At 40.6% G+C, this 14,826-nt stretch overlaps 1 long non-coding RNA gene across 2 annotated transcripts in view; it reads left to right on the top strand.

Moving 5' to 3' along the window:
• Positions 1-14,826, top strand: part of LOC110362599 (uncharacterized) — a 65,948-nt gene that overhangs the window by 38,119 nt on the left and 13,003 nt on the right. The window contains exon 4 of one of the 2 annotated variants that reach the window (XR_010471355.1): positions 1,197-9,250. The exons of the other annotated variant lie outside the window; for it this stretch is intronic. This is a non-coding gene — a long non-coding RNA (uncharacterized LOC110362599). Of the gene's footprint in view, positions 1-1,196; positions 9,251-14,826 lie in introns of those variants that run through there. 2 annotated transcript variants of the gene reach the window in all.

Here is a 14,826-nt window from a genome sequence, read left to right as displayed (position 1 = left end):
TTTGCATGATGGGTTCACCATGACATACAAATCCAGCTAACACATCCACAGGTAACTTGGCTGTATCAGTGCTGATATATGTATGTACGGCAAAAGCTAAAGCTCTTGTGAGAGGAGCTGTGCCAGTTCACAGCTGCAGGTCTACACCCCTGCTATAGTTAGGTATATGTTCTCAATGCAGTTCTTCCCTTTTGCCTTTTCCAGTTTCTCAAAATAAAGTATTGAAGTAATAGAAGTCAGAGACGAAATTTGAAAATTGAGACCCCAATGAACAGCCTCTCATCCATGATGGCACTTTCATTGTGTGTGGCTCGTTCAGTGATTCCTTAGATTCCCCCTTTTGTCTGGGCTTATTTTTTTTTAATTAGTATGCCAATAAAGCACAAATGTCTTTTTTTTTTCTTTTAATTACATTAGGTCCATGATGAAAGACATGGTTTTGTACTTAAGAATGAGGAGCAGGATGAAATTATACTTTTATTGAAGCTAGATCTCATTTTTGGTTGTTTGAACCACTGTGAAAATTTTTGCATGAGAAATAAATTGAAATTTATATTAATATCTGACACTATCTTTATTTAATGTACTTTTTATTCTGTATACTAGTCTGAACATCACTTTTAATTCAGGAGATCAGAAACAAGCTACATAAAATATTTGTTTCCAACTCATTTTTGCGGTGTTGTTGCTTTTGAGTCACTAGAACACATTACATTCTTATAAAGGGCTAAATGCAGAGTAAACACTAACTGCAGGACTTTAGATTGTATCATAAAGTGTACGTAATAAAAACCACATAATTAAAAAAAACCCCAACACTCTCAGCATGTGGAGAGTTTTTGGGCCGTATGCTGTGAACAAGCCAGGGCTTGGGGTGGCTGTGGTGCACAAGAACCGCAGGGAAGTAAACAGAAGCTGGTCTGCCCTCGACCCAGGCTGCAGGAGGGGCACTGCCATCGCTGCGCATGAAAAGCATGTGGACAGTGCCCTGCAGCTAATCACCATTGGCGGGGGGGGGAAGAGTGACTGCAAGTGTAACCAATCGTAGCCTGTGCTTGCCACATGGCCTTTCGGTATAGAGTATATAAGGGCTGGGAAAATGTGCTCTGGGGACATTGATATTCAGTGTTGTTAAGAGTTCATTGAAGGGTACTAATGTTAAATTCATATTGAATTAGACTCATTACTCTCGCCAGCCCGCCCGTCGTGCTCAAAGATGTCCTGCCGGCGATTTTGCATTCTCCACATCGTCTCACGACAAATGGTAGCAGAGGATGGTTGGCAAAGCAGGAACTACAGAGCACAATTACTGCGGTAAACAGCATTCCTAAAGACGGAGCCAAGCCGGGTTGTAGGAGAGTGTGCTTTGTCCGGTATCAAAAGACAAGCACCAGACAAGCTGGCCACTCGCCTTCTACTTTAAGACCGCGCTGATAATGGATATTGAAACAGCCGCGGCATTGTTGACGAGTATACTCTCTAAGAGAGGTATTAAATCGTCACAGGAAAACCTAGTCACATTGATTTTTTTAGCTCAGAAGTGGGGACACTCTGGAGAAACTCCACTTTCGTTTTCCCCAACGGAGTGGGACACAATGTGGGATAAGACGATCAGAGGGGAAGAAGAGAAAGAAATTAAAGCTCTGAGAGAATTGTGGAAAAACGTGTTAGAATCATTAGAAGTAATGAAGTCCAAACAAAGCGCTGTCCTGAGAGCCTCGAGGGCGCTTGTCCCAGAACAAACCTGGACTGATAAAACTTGTCAGCCAAAAGAAAAGAGGGGCCTGTGGGCTACTCTGTGGGGTCTGCCTGCCGTTCGGGGTGGCCGGGGCTTCCCGGCTCAGCCAATACTCTCACAATCCGATCTGCAGCGGGAGTTGGAAACTTCGCCGTCCGTAAACAAAGAACCGGGAGTTTTGCCGCCTGAGTCTCTGGGGCAATGTGACAAGAAACCGGAAATGTGACTAGGGGACTGTCCAGATGCGGGAGGCCCTGAGTACCGCCCTCTACCTACAGCCCCACCTGTGCCCTGCCCCAAGCCAGACATGCCCCCCTCTAAGACCATTGCGTCAGCCGGGCCGGGGTCGCCCCACAACGTGCCTCCACAAACACCTGTGGAAGTTTCTTGTGAGCCTCCTTCTACATCATTGGGCTTACCCCAAGTAGTAGAGCAGTTACTGCAAGAGATTACCAGCAAGCTTGAACAACTTGACTTGCGAATTGTAGCAGCAGTTCAGCGATCTACAAATAAATTATATAAACCATCATACAATTCTTGTCATCGCTGTGGAAGTAAAGAACACGTCCGAACGAATTGTACTGCAGCAGTTTGGTGTGACAAATGCCAGTCTAACAATCATGCTACAAAGACTTGCCGGAGATCGGGAAACGGTCAAGTGAGCGCGAACGGAGTGCGCGCGAGGACACAAAGAACATCTCCGAACCTGTATTACAATCAGCGACCAACCATGAACCAGGTTTCTTTCACCTCAACAAGCCAAGCACCGCAGAAAGCCTCGGAGTTGATGTGGAGACAGCAGTAGGTATAACATTGACCAATACTGCAGTTCATAGAATACCAACAAATGCTAAAGGACCTTTATTTCGACAAGATAGTCTCATTGGAGGCCTATTGATTGGCTGTTCTTCTGCTAGTATCAAGGGTCTTATAGTAATACCAGGGATAATTGATGCAGATTTCACAGGAACTGTTCAAATCCTGGCCTACACTCTGCATCCACCAATTTTTATTCCTTCTGGGAGTAAAATAGCTCAGGTAGTAGCATTGGAAAACTGCCTACCAATGCTTCCAGGAGTTCCTCCAGCATCCTTAGTAGAAAGGCATGATAAAGGATTTGGATCTACAGGTCCTGCAGTTTGCTTCACCTCATCAATGACTCAGCATCCCATGTTACGTGTACAACTATTTCGATCTGATTCTACTGTTGTTGTAGATGTAAATGCAATGCTTGATACTGGAGCTGATGTCTCCATCATTAGTCAATTCAAATAGCCACGAAAATGGAAACTTCAAAAATCAATCTCTTCCACTGTAGCTGGAGTAGGGGGTCAAACTACTCCAAATACAAGTGTTGATCCCATTTCCATTAGTTTCCCTGAAGGTCAATGTGTAGCCCTTAGGGTGTATGTAATGGAATTGCCAAGCAGCCTTGAGGCACTTATTGGATGTGACGTCTTGGGGCAACTTGGTGCCGTGTTAACTACTTCACCTTTTCCTTAGTGGTCACTGGAAAGCAGTCACCCAGCCCTCCACTAACCTGGTTAACAGATAGCCCAGTCTGGGTTGACCAGTGGCCATTAACGCAAGAGCGACTGTAAAAGGCACATGAATTAGTACAAGAGGAATTAGTTGCAGGCCATATCAAGCCTTCTACTAGTCCATGGAATACCCCGATTTTTGTAATACCAGAAAAGAGTGGAAAGTGGCAATTATCACAGTATCACAGTATGTTAGGGTTTGGAAGGGACCTCAAAAGATCATCTAGTCCAATCCCCCTGCTGGAGCAGGAACGCCTAGGTGAGGTCGCACAGGAACATGTCCAGGCGGGTTTTGAATGTCTCCAGAGAAGGAGACTCCACAACCTCCCTGGGCAGCCTGTTCCAGTGCTCTGTCACCCTCACTGAGAAGAAGTTTTTTCTCAAATTTAAGTGGAACCTCTTGTGTTCCAGCTTGATCCCATTACCCCTTGTCCTATTATTATTGCCCCTTGTCCTATTATTACATGACTTGTGAAAGGTAAATGATCAAATGCAAGCCATGGGTGCGTTACAGCCTGGATTATCATAACCTGTAATGTTACCAGAAAATTGGCATATTCTAATTGTAGATTTAAAGGATTGTTTCTTTACCATTCCTTTACATGAACAAGATACACAGCGTTTTGCTTTTACACTGCCTTCTGTAAACAAAGCGGAACCAGCTAAAAGGTATGAGTGGGTAGTGCTACCGCAAGGTATGAAAAATTCTCCTATACTGTGCCAAATGTATGTTGCATGGGCACTTCAACCTATTCGTGCATCATGGAAACAAACTATTATTTATCGTTATATGGATGATATTCTGTTCTGTCAACAAGCTGAGTTCACAGAAAGTTCCATAGTCGAAATTATGATCAAACTCAAAGAAAAGGGGTTGGTCATAGCTCCAGAGAAAGTTCAAAGGTCCGCACCTTGGAAATCCCTTGGTTGGTCCATTTGTGATGCACAGATTCGTCCACAAAAAATCGAATTACATACTGATTTACAGACATTAAATGATGTCCAAAAATTGTTAGGGGACATACAATGGATTAGAAATTGCATAGGCATTACTAACAATGATATAGCACCTCTTACTTCACTTCTAAAAAGAGGTGATCCAGCTAAGAAAATAAGCTTAGAGTCCATGCACCTCAAATGTCTTTCCGATATTATACAAAAGGTACAGACAAATTGGTCTAGCCGAATACTTTCTGATTTCCCTTCTTATTAGCAATCTAGAACATCCATGTGCAATCATCTGCCAGTGGCAAAACAAAGATGGGGAATTCCCCATAGATCTTGCTACAGATTCTTCCTTTTGTGCCACTGTCAGATTGTAAACAGAAAATTATTTACGATTATTAGTATGGCTTTTTCTTAGTGTCCAACCAAAATTCAGCATTCAAACAAGACCAGAAGCAGTTGGAGAATTGATTCGAAAAGGAAGATCTTGAATAATAGAAATTAGTGGTCAAGAACCAGATGACGTCAGTATTCCGATAAATGGAGCCGATTTAGAATGCTGGCTGAGAAATTCGGTGCCTATTCAGAATGCATTATTAGGATTTATAGGCAAGGTACATTCACGACAACCAAAAGGGAAGCTATGGCAATTCCTTAGAACAAATCAGAGGTTAGAGAGAAGCAAAGTAAAAGCAAAACCTGTTGAAGGACTTACAGTATATACAGATGCGGGAAAATGAAGACACCAGGCAGCATGTGTCTGGCAAGAGAATAGTCAGTGGAAACAGCATTTAATTGAAGGTTCAAAAGAGGATTCATTGCAGACATTAGAGCTCATGGCAGTAATATGGGCCTTAAATAACTGGCTGAAATCTGCTTTAAATGTTGTCACAGATTCTTTGTATGTAGCAGGTGTAATACCCAGAATGGAAAATGCTCTGCTAAGACAATCGAATAATCCTCGATTAGGAAAATTGTTTGTACAGTTGAGAGCTATTTTAAATCAAAGAAAAGAACCCTGCTGTGTGATTCACATTCGTAGTCATCAATGGAATCTTGGTCTAGGTGAAGGAAATCAAATTGCAGATAGTTTAGTAAGTTCAGTACAGCACATGCCTCCAACAGATAAATTCCAACAAGCGAGACAAAGTCATGAGAGCTTTCATCAAAATGCCAGAGGTCTGCAAAGACAATTTGATTTAACTTTAAATGAAGCAAGAAGTATTGTACAGGCATGTCCTCAGTGTGGAGGCCAGATGTTAGGTATAGGAATCGGTGTCAATCCTCGAGGTTTAAAAGCCTTAGAAGTATGGCAAATGGATGTGACACGTGCCAGAATTCGGAAGACTTAAATATGTGCATGTCACAATTGATACTTTTTCAAAAATGATATGGGCTACTGCTTTACCAGGGGAAAAAGCACAACATGTATGTAAACATCTCTCAGCTTGCTTTGCTGTAATGGGTGTCCCAGAAAAGATTAAGACAGACAATGGCCCTGCCTATGTTAGCCAGAAAGTTAGACCTTTCTAATGAAATGGGGAGTGAAACATGTTACAGGTATACCTCATTCCCCAACGGGCCAAGGAATCATTGAGAGGGCACATCAAATGATTAAAGGGTATTTGAACAAATAGAAGCAGGAAGAGTTAGATTGCCAACAGTGTTTAGCAAAGGTGTTGTTTACCTTGAATTATTTATGTTTAACTGGAGACCATGAGGAGCCTCCTGTGATCATTCATCATTATCAGATCAGACTAGGAAGGAAGAACACTTTACCGGAATTCATGGTGAGATATCGTGATCCCACCACTGGAATGTGGAAGGGACCAGTACCTGTTATTTTTAATGGTAGAGGGTATATGTGTCTCTCTACAGATCAAGGTCTATTGTAGGTTCCAAGCTGAGCAGTAAAGCCGGAGTTGAAACAAATTCAACTGAATCAACTCCCTGCAACAGAACCTTCAGAGGACACAGAGTGAGGTGTAACCTTTGCATTAATTTAGCTGTGACATGTATGTGTAATATAGTTATATAAGTAGGCCTTTAAACACCACTACGTTCTGAGTAAGTTTATCAACACCCAGCACATTGTTTGTTACACGTTAAGTAGGAGTACCATTAAACCAAAGTTCTTGAAATTTGTTTAATCAATCCATTGCAATATTTAAATGGCAATGGAATACCTCAAGTATACTAAGAAGAAAAATATTAGCGCATGGTTTGACAACCCTGACAATTGCTATGATCGCCTTCCCATAGGGCCAGAGCCACAGGAAATCATACTGATTCATTCTTTGAACACCTCTTATTGTATTTTTATAAAAAGAAAAAAGAAAGACGTAGGATTTTTTGGTTTAGAAAGTTTAACAAATTGGCTTGGCCTAGGGGGGTAGATTAAGAGTTTATTGCGAAGTACATTGTTTCTGTTGATTGTTGTTGTAATTGATATGCTATGTATAAGTTGTCTTCTATCACGTGTCAAAGAGGAATTAGAACGCACAGCTAATCAAGCCTGGCTTGTCCAAAAGGAAAAAAGAAGAAAAAATAAAAAGAGGAATTTGTGGAGAGTTTTTGGGCCGTATGCTGTGAACAGGCCAGGGCTTGGGGTGACTGAGGTGCACTAGGACCGCACGGAAGTAAACAGAAGCTGGTCTGCCCTCGACCCAGGCTGCAGGAGGGGCACTGCCATCGCTGCGCATGAAAAGCATGTGGACAGTGCCCTGCAGCTAATCACCATCGTGGTGGGGGGAAGAGTGACTGCAAGTGTAACCAATCGTAGCCTGTGCTTGCCGCATGGCCTTTCGGTATAGAGTATATAAGGGTTGGAAAAACGTGGTCTGGGGACATTGATATTCAGTGTTGTTAAGAGTTCATTGAAGGGTACTGATGTTAAATTCATATTGAATTAGACTCATTACTCTCGCCTGCCCGCCCGTCGTGCTCAAAGAGGTCCTGCCGGCAATTTTGCATTCTCCACATCGTCTCACGACATCAGCACTGCAACTTCATATTATATTCTTCAAAACATTATCTTGCAAAAATTATATGTCAAGTCATGCTCTCTTCAGCTTCATTGCTTCCATGACAAAAGCCAGGGCAATCAACAAAACTGTGATCTTGCCTAGTAAGACCATGATGCTGAAGTCTGTTGCAATTTCTACTGTGAAACCACTGATGGCCTGACTGGCAAAACAGGCAGCTCAGCTTCATGACATTTATTATAACAGTTTTCCTTCTATTTTTAGCCTGTATACAAAGCAAATTAGACACACTTATTTAATAATATTGCATTTGTGGATACAAGCAGCAGTTATGTGGTTTTTAGTGTTATCGTTGTCACGCTTCCTTCAAGGTGGTAGAAAATGTGCATAAAAACATTGGGTAAGCATTCCCCATGTTTTGAGTCTTTTCTTACAACAAAACAAAACCTGGAATGTTTTGGGGTAGCCGAAACTTGCACAGATCGATGCACAATTTTGGAGACACGTGGATTACATGGTAGCAGGGCTTGCAGAGCTTAGGAAACTGCGTTCATTTCTGTTCCTCTCTGTTCAAAATTCAGATGCTTTTACATGTCTTATCTTTTCAAAATTATCTCACATTAATAATTGCACCGTTGCTCTTAATTCATGTTCTTATGAGCAGTAAGGAGTGTATTTAATTATTTAACAACTATCTTGTACTTCTGTAGATACTAAGTACATTTTAATTATGATCTACCTTCTCCATAGTATAAAATGTGTCACTAAAATGTAGTAGCAAAGTAAAATAATGTCTACATTAAAACAGTATCCAAAATCATGTCTCACTCTTTGCAAGGATGTGGTGGGGTAGCCAGTGCTACCTGGTACCTTCAGTTCAGCTGGTGAGCTCCTACCTGCCAATAGTCCATCCACTGAGAATGAATGTTCACAGGCATTTGCAAATCTAGACTTGGCTTCAGAAGTATGAATACAAGGGGGAAATTTATCATTTTGATAACTAGATCAGTTATCCTGTTCATGTCTGCAACTGAGATAATACATTGATGCACAAAGTTTTCATTTTGGAAAACAGGCAAATAGTTGCCAAGCTGGAAAGACAGAGAGAAAGTAGCAACGTAATATGCTTTATTGTCTTTTCCTTGAAGCATTCTTACCATCCCAATGTTTCTGGTGACATCTGTCTTTGCTCAGTAGACATGTGCCATTGCAGTCCCATCACCCTATGCTGAGTTATTGAAAAAACAACATATACGCAGCTCAGCAACACCCTGTTTACAGGAGAAATGCTTGAATTTCAGCACTTTCAACTTGGAGTGCTATTTGGAAACACTTAGCTTATAAAAAGTCTTACAGTTCATGCTTTGACCTCACCATGACCTGGACATTTTGTTAACAAAGTACCCTGTTAATGTTTTGAGCAAACGAACTAATGTACTTGGGGCTGGTTGTATTGCCAAAGTGGTGCTTGCTCCTAAAAAGGGAAAGTTCTAATTCTATTTTAAAAAGCAATGTCTTATTCCTAACTATATATGGAAATGTCATCAATCTGTCCTGGAAAAAGAGTGTGCACTGCAGTGCATTGTAATAGCTTGTGTTTCTGCATTTGGTGTAACAAATCTCGCCATACGATAGTGTGCAGTAGTAGTCTTTCGCTCTGTCTGTTTTCCCTCTGACAGCTTGAGTAGATGTGAATATAATTTTTGCTTTAAGCATCAAAGCATCATCAGTGAAGTATAAAATAGCAAGCTATTCAGAAGAGGGGATAATAAGACACAAAGCCACTCCCAACCATATTTACAACAGAATTCTTTGACTGAGATGTTTTTGCTTGTGTGTTTGTTTGTTTTGTTGTTGTTGTTGTTTTGTTTTGTTTTACTTTTAATTGAGATGTAAACTACTTGAACCCTTCAACCTCCATGGGTGCAGCCTTCTGCTCTTGGGTCTTTTTTTGTCTTTTTTTTTTTTTCTTGTAATAAATGATAGTTTAGCTAAAAAAATGGATTCTAAACATTTCTATCAGAGCCCTATCAATACCTGCTAAAGGGCTTCAGCAAATTAAAACCATCTCCTTACTTTAAAAAGTATGTTATTTGAGCACTAGATATACCAGGAATGCCAAAAGGTAGATGTTTCTGAAGTAGACAGTGAGCTCAGACTGTTGGTCTTCATCTTTATAAACCAAATCCTAAGAAATCCTTTACTGATAGCAGCAATTAAAGTAGTAATCACAAGGAGATACTATGACAATGAAGAAAGGCAATAAGTAAGAAAGGTTGTATTAGACAAATCAGAATCAAACCCTGCCAAGAACACAGTGCACTGGGATGTACTGCATGTACAGTTATCATTTACTAGCCACTTAACTGTGTTTTATCTGTATATTTTAGTAAGTCTTGGTCAAGATTAAAAAGTAATATATACTATGCATATTTTAAAAGTCATGTTAACTCCTCTTTTTGTTATGGACCTCCTCAAATGTTTTGGTTTTGGTTTTGGTTTTCATTGTCAGTCATCTAACTTACTACTATCTCCTTCATATGGGAATAACAAGCATTTCTATGTTGGTTTAGAAGTGCATTTTAGGAACTCAAATAAAAACAGTCATAGTTGATTTGGTTACTGTGCAGAAAGGGTTTCTGCAAGCCCCTGGTAGAAGAGTTGTCATCAAAGAAAATATCAGCCAAGTAGACCGGTTGCAGAAAAAAAAAAAGTGAGAGAATAATAAATGGGAGGTTTTGTGGTTTCTTAAAATATTGCCAGCTAAATGTAGGACAGCGGAGACTTTGTCAAAATTAGCAGTCAACAGGATGTAAGTGTGTAGAATAAAATCTATTGTGTTGGTGAGGAAAAGACTACTGTAACCTATTTAGCTACAGGATATTGTTTCTGACACTTTGTCAACATGTTCTTATTAATAGAGAATCTGAGCATTATTTGTATCGAAATTGTCACTCGGAGCCCTTACTTCCCAGGCAACTTCAGTTTCTCAGTAACCTGCAAACTCACACAGTTGTTTTTTGGTTTGGGGTTCAAACTGTATTTAATGCCATAGTTACAGTAGCAGATAAATAGAAAGAGATAAGGTCTCCACAGAGCACAAGCTATTGAACACAGACTCCTAAATCTAGAATATTTTAGGTAGGAAGCCTGATGTTCTATAAGGGACAGTTCACCTTATTAGAAAACAGGATGCACAGTTAGAGGGACTGATTTTAAAAAGTCTTTACCCACTTTTGCAGTACTCTGTTCCTTGAAGAGTTTATGTTTCAGAAAGTTCAGCTAACTAAAATGCTTCCAAAATACAGAATATTCTGAGTTACAGAAGGGAGATATAAAGCGTTAGGAGAACAGTCTTATGTGGTTTAGATTTAAGCGAATCTCTGTTAACCAGGGTTTGGGGGAAATCTCCTTCAGTGAGCATGTTTTCATGAACAGTCTAGGTGATGGGAAACAGAAAGGCCTTACTAAATTTGCAGACAATAGGAAGGGTGGAGCTTCAGTCGTGCCAAAGAGCTCGAAACGATTGTTAAAACTGAAGTTACATGAAAAAAACAGGAGAGTATTCAACAAGGAAAAACACAAAGTACTACACTTAGCCAGGAGAAATCAGCTTCTCAGATGCAGGATGGGGAACAACTGCTTAGGTGGACAAGAACGGGAGAGGATCCCAGGGTTATAAAGCACTGCTGGCTGAGTATAAATCAACCATGTCATCCTGCTCAGCAAAGGCCAAACACTAAGCTAGGACTTAGAAACAGGAGAAAAGACAAGCAGCAGCTTCTGTTCTACTCAGAAAATAAAACCTGATGTTCTGCTTGAATCAGTTTTGGTGTCTCCACTTCTCAATCCACTCTAGCTCTGTTTCCTAGGATGAGGATGATTGTTCCTCTAGACTTTGCAATAATGTCTTCAGAGAACATGAAGCCAGTTGCTGTTGGTGCCGACATGCTGGATGAGAGGCGCTTCTGCGGTTCCTCCTTCCTCTGCAGCTCTGCTGTGCACAGTGCCCCACGCCGGGCATGGGGCTGCTCATTTTGCGTAGTTTTCTTTTCATGTTCATTTGAGGAGGTGGGCCTGAACCTCGGATCTGGCAACAGCTCTGAAATGTTTCAGTTCCTAATTTCTCCCCAACTCTAGGCTCACCTCCAAGTCCTTCAGAAGGGAAAACATCACATCACACTTTTGGTGTCTTTACCTTGGCCATTCTGCAGAAGCTCTGGGCCAAAGACTCATGGGACAGAAGGGAAGACAGAGGAAGGCATTAAAGGTTGAACCTCCCAGTATTGCACATAATTCATTGAGGAGGATGAATAACTTTTACATTCATAATTTCACTTGAGTTCAGACCAGTCAGTAAACATCCTTATTCTGAAAAATATGTTGCACAGCTATTGAAATCTCACATTTTGTTCTGTCAGCTTTTAAACCCCTTCCTTAGATTTTGCTTTTTCTAATTTGTTTCTGATGAGAAAGAAGACATTCACTTGGTCCAACTTAAGTTTTCTTTATTATGTAAACTGTCTGCCTTTCAGAAAGCAGAAACTGGCTAGTCACAAATGAATTGTGGTAGATTTACTGGGGAAAGGCTTCATGAGGAAAAGCAGTCACTGCTCAAGTCCAGTATTCCCTTTTGCCTACAAAAGACTTGAAACTTGGAGATTTCTATTGCAAGCTAATAACAACACTGGTTTCAGTTCCACCCTCCAGACAACACACCACCTCCCTCAAGTGGTCAGTGAAACCAGGGTTGTTTTTTCTGCTTCAAGGCTGTTATTTGGCACTGCCCAAAGAATGTGTTGAAGAATGCACTTTACACAAACATTATTAATAGATCAAGTTTAAGCTGTTCTGAAAAAAAAATAATAAAAAGTATTTTGAATAGTAGAAAGAGATAACAGTCCCACAGAAACAAATACTTAGCTGGCATCAGTTGGGTATTGTAGGCTTTTGATGAGAAGAAAACTGAAATAGCTTCTTTTTTGTGGATGAGCTCTAATAGCTTTCTGCCTGCGGTTACAGGCATTCAGTTACGGTCACTGCCACGGCGGGGATTGTATAAGCACATAAGCTAATCAAAACAGTGGCACATTTGGAGAAGCAGCACTGTTAATTCTGATGGCTTGCTCAAATCCTCATTGGAATAATTACAGTTTTCTTCTTTTGTTCAAAAAGCTCCCCATTTAGAAACACTTCTTTTGTAATTTGCTGCCTAATATGTGCTTGCAGAACAAACTGGAACAACGCTGGGGAAGCTCACGGGAACTCAAACCAAAATTACATAAATTGCAAAACCAGCAATAATGATGGTAAGATAGAAACAGAGAAGAAATAGAAAGCTTCATACTTCAGGAAGCAACCCAAGCATGCACTGCCAGGGTTCAGGATAAAATTTTCTCCTGGAACAGAATGCCTTGCAGAGACATATACACTCAACACATGAAGTAATGCCTGCCTTTGTATGTGTGTTGACAATATCCACCATGGCAATGGCAAAGAAATTCCTGCTCATGCAGCCAAATCATACTCTTCTACACATCACTGGACAGCTGCGAAATTCTGTGGGTATTATCCAGGATGAATCCAAACATTTACACAGACCACTACGCTGTCAGTGCACAAACACTGTGATTTTCAGCATATGAGCGAAGTCTGATAGAAAACACAAAAGGAAAGGAGTTCAGGTAGAACTGAAAAAGCAATGGAAAATCTCGAACACTGTAAAAGGTATCTTAATTTATAGTCTGACAAAAAGTATCTAATAAACCTATCTAACAAAAGACTACACAATACATAGTTTGAGAGAGAGGGCAAAAAACAGTGATGCCAAGTTGCAAAGTAGTTAAATTAGTTAGCACAGGAAAACACAATCCTCATGTTTCAAGGCCTAAGTCAGTCCTCAGCAGGAGTCAGGAATAAAATTGTGAAGTACAACACATACAGCCAAATATATTATAAGCATTGCTCTTGCTAGAGGCAATGTTCTGTTCTAGGATGTAATTTTTTAATTTATTTTGGTGGGTAAAACTGCAATCAGGTAGTTTCAACCACTTCTTTTAACAAAAGTCTGCTAATTAAGGCAACACTACCCAGCCTCCTTCTTGGCATTAATGAAGTGCCGGAGGAAGGAAGCCTTAAGCATTTATTTTTCCTCTCTGAGCATCTAATATCCCACACTACAGCTGGTGAAAAAAATGGTAACACATTTCCTGACCAAGCAAAGGAAAAAAAAAAAAAAGGAGAAAAGTTTGAGGCAGAAAGTTTCTTTTACAGTCTGTCTGAAAGCTGTTGAAAGGATAATGTCTTCTACATATTTGAAAGAAACAGAAGAGGCATGAAAAAGGTCCTTCTTGCCTAACTACAGCACCAGGGTGGTTTAGGTTGGCTGTTGCAGGTGTCTAAAAAGTAAGTCCAAATCACATTGGTCACAACTTGCAGGTGTTTTGATGGAAGCACAGATAAGGACAGCAGTCCTTGACTTGTGGTACAGATGTGAAGAGATGCAGAGGAAGAAGGTAGCTTCAGATAACTTGCAAGGTCACCATTATTAACTTTTGATTGACCTACAGCTACAACTCCCATCCAGTTTTCTGATATTTTCCCTTATTCTACTGTTCCCACCTAAGAACTGCCTTTCATTCACTCTGGCCTCTGAGCAGCCTTTAGAAAGAAAAGCGATTCCTTGGTACCAGATGCAAGCCAAACCAAACTCCCACCTCTAAATATCCCTGAAGTTTAGAATTGCTTGAAATTTAAACTCATTTCTAAATCCAAATTTGGCTGTTTGAGGTCATCTTTACACATTTTTGTTTAAAAAATAGCATTGTCTGGTTCCCCCAACTTTTTTTGCTTCAGCCTTCTGGGTCATGGTCAGATTGGCTTACCAAAGGATCTGGTAACCTACCATGCACATCCTATTCCCACCTCTCTTCACTTCATAATCTTCCAGAGATGAAATTCAAGATTGCCTGCTAATTGTAACAGGACAGCTTCTCAGACGGATGACTTTCCAAGTAACCTTCTCATTCCACTCATATTCGGGGAATGAAAAAGTATGCCAGAGCGCTATGTGATGACGGATGAGGGCCAACATTACAATTTATGTTTGTGACCTGGCACACAGATGGAAACACAGAGTATGATTCAGTGGTTTTTGCAGCCTTAATCCTTACTAAAGAGGGGCTCTGCCAAGGTAAACCTGACATTTTAAATGAAACTGCTTTGCATACACTGCATGGAACCTGAGATCCCACTTTTGTACTGCGGTTTCCTTCTAAAATGTAGCTACTGCCTGACAGGGCAGAGTAAGTGTGCAGTCTGGGCTCCCCTGTGCTACCAATATTTGGTCTGCTTTAGAAAACGGCAATGACAAGCAGACCGCACAAATGGAATGAGACAAATGTTATTTGAACTTGTACCTTCCCAAGGCTGAGAAGAGGAGCAAAAGTCATGGCTGGATCCCACTTTCCTTCCCCACCCAGGCAACTCCCAAACAACAAAATCCAAATTAGGCCCCACATTTGTAATAACATCATATTTCCTGGTAAATCAATCATTAATCTACAGAGCTAGGAGAGGTAATACATCTCATCATTATGTCCACAACTCAGAATAAGGT

Source organism: Columba livia, chromosome 3 (genome assembly GCF_036013475.1).
Source record: "Columba livia isolate bColLiv1 breed racing homer chromosome 3, bColLiv1.pat.W.v2, whole genome shotgun sequence".
NCBI classification, from domain to species: Eukaryota; Metazoa; Chordata; class Aves; order Columbiformes; family Columbidae; genus Columba; species Columba livia.
This window is presented reverse-complemented; position numbering and strand designations above follow the sequence as displayed.